The sequence below is a fragment of the Otolemur garnettii genome, unplaced genomic scaffold (assembly GCF_000181295.1).
Source record: "Otolemur garnettii isolate 467f Iridium unplaced genomic scaffold, OtoGar3 scaffold00074, whole genome shotgun sequence".
Lineage (NCBI taxonomy): Eukaryota > Metazoa > Chordata > Mammalia > Primates > Galagidae > Otolemur > Otolemur garnettii.
The window spans coordinates 9896620-9898869 of record NW_003852469.1 but is presented as its reverse complement, the minus strand read 5'-3'; the positions used below and the strand labels follow the sequence as shown (position 1 = coordinate 9898869).

General features: G+C 40.4%; 1 pseudogene; it reads left to right on the top strand.

The window, feature by feature from the left end:
- Window positions 1-1107: 1107 nt before the first annotated feature.
- LOC100964898 lies at window positions 1108-1999 on the top strand (annotated as a pseudogene).
- The last annotated feature ends 251 nt before the right edge of the window (window positions 2000-2250 follow it).

Genomic DNA, 2250 nt, shown 5'->3' with positions numbered 1-2250 from the left:
AAAAAAAAATTCAAAACCAGCAGTGCTGCTATCAGATAAGTAGATGTCAATGTGTACTTATCAGTAAAAAATAAAAAATGCAATGTGTTTGTTAATCCAACTTTTGTCTATGTAATATTTCCAAGTCAGACTTTCTTACATTCCTGGAATTCAGTTTGATACACCAAGAGTAATAATGATAAAATGTTCACTTGGATTACTGTGGGGAGAAAAATTAAGTGTTCAAGTCTATTAAAACAAACTTCTCAGAGATATTGGTTTCTTGTTGAAGGTCATAAAGAAAAAAAATAACAAAAAACAAAACACATTCACTTTCCCAAGGTGAAGGAAAATATTTGTGATGCATATAACCCAATACATACACCACATAAAGAACACTTGTGAATCAATAAAAAATAACATAAAGCAATATAAAAATGAACAAAGCCTATCAACAAACACTGGACAGATGAAAAATAACAAAAATAACCATGAAAACTATCTCACTGGTAAGAAGATAAATGCAAATTAAAGCAAAAAATATTATGATTCTTCACTTATGATTACAAAATGTTAAAAGATACAATTTTAGTAGGGGTGGTTAGACATTGTTCCATTGTTCTCTGACATAATGATGACCTTTTGGGGAAGCAATTTGACAGTTTCTAATCCGATATCAAATGCACATAGCTATCATCTTGCTGGATTGACCTGGTTGCCTCCTATTGTTATGGAGGGGACTCTCTTCTTCCTGGCTTTTGGAGCTTTTTCTATAGATTCTATTTAGGTATGTAAGTCTTAGCCTTATTTTTTTTAAACAGTTCAGCTCTTTAATTCCTCCCCCCCCCTTTTCTAATTTAAGACAGACTCTCAAGCTGTCACCCTGGGTAGAGTGCCGTAAGCATCATAGCTCACAGCAACCTCAAACTCTTAGGCTTAAGCAATTATCTTGCCTCAGCCTTCCGAGTAGCTGGGACCTACCAAAACACCAGGTTGTTTTTTGGTTGTAGTTGTCATTATTGTTTGGCAGACTCAGGCTGGATTCGAACCTGCCAGCTCTCGTATATGTGGCTGGCGCCCTAGCTGCTGAGCTACAGGCACCAAGCCAATTTTTCCCTTCTTAATAATATGAGGATGGATCCTGTGTGTCCCCAAAGCCCACCTTGCCCTGAAGCATGATTCTAGTGTCTCTTCTCCAATGCCTGCGGCTTGTGGGCATGAACAAAATTATCCATCTTTGCAAATGTCTTCTACAGAGGTGCCCCTCACAGAGTCTACCTCTCCTCTTCCTACTTCTATGGATCTGCTGACTCAGGAGGACAGCCCTGACTCTTCCACTAGTCCCAAAGTAAAAGAATCCACTTTTGTAGAGAAGAGTGTAGTGAAGAAGGAAGGTAAGGTCCAGGTCAAGAAACAGAAGACCAAAACCATATTCTCCACCACCCAGTTGTGTATAGTCAATGATAGATTTCAAAGACAGAAATACCTCAGCCTCCAACAGATGCAAGAACTTTCCAACATCATGAACTTCATCTATAAACAGGTTAAGACCTGGTTCCAGAACCAGCAAATGAAATCTAAGAGATGGCAGAAAAACTACTGGCTAAACAACACCAACAGTATGACTTAGGCTCAGAAGGCCTCGGCACTCATAGAATACCCAAGCTTCTACTCTTCCTATCACCAGGCATGCCTGATGAACACATCCATAAACCTTCCAGTGGAGAGCAGCCCGACCTCGGGTAACCAAACCTGGAACAGCCAGTCTTGGAGTATCTGTTGCTGGAACAGTCAGACCTGGGGCACCTAAGCCTGGAACAGGCTTAATTGTGGGGAAGAGCCTTTACCGTCCTGCCTGCAGTTCTAGCAAAATTTTCTTGCCTGTCATTTGGAAATTGCCTTGTAAGCTGCTGGAGAAAGCCATAATGTAATCCATCAAACCACTAAGTGTTTTAGTTCCCCACAAACCATGGATTCATTCCTAAATTACTCAATGAATATACAGCCTGAAGGTGTGTGAAGATGGATGTCTTACTTAGTCTTAGTGTGGGCAGTGGCTGAATCCTTTCCTCTCAGGTTAAAGTCTTGGGCTCAAGCAATCCTTTTACCTCAGCCTCCCAAGTAGCTGGGACTACTGGCACTCACCACACACCTGACTAGTTCTTCTATTTTTGGTAGAAATGGGATCTAGAGTTTGCTCAGGCTTTTCTCAAACTCTTAAGCTCAAGCAATCTACCAATATATCTCGGCCTCCCAAAGTGCTAGAATTAC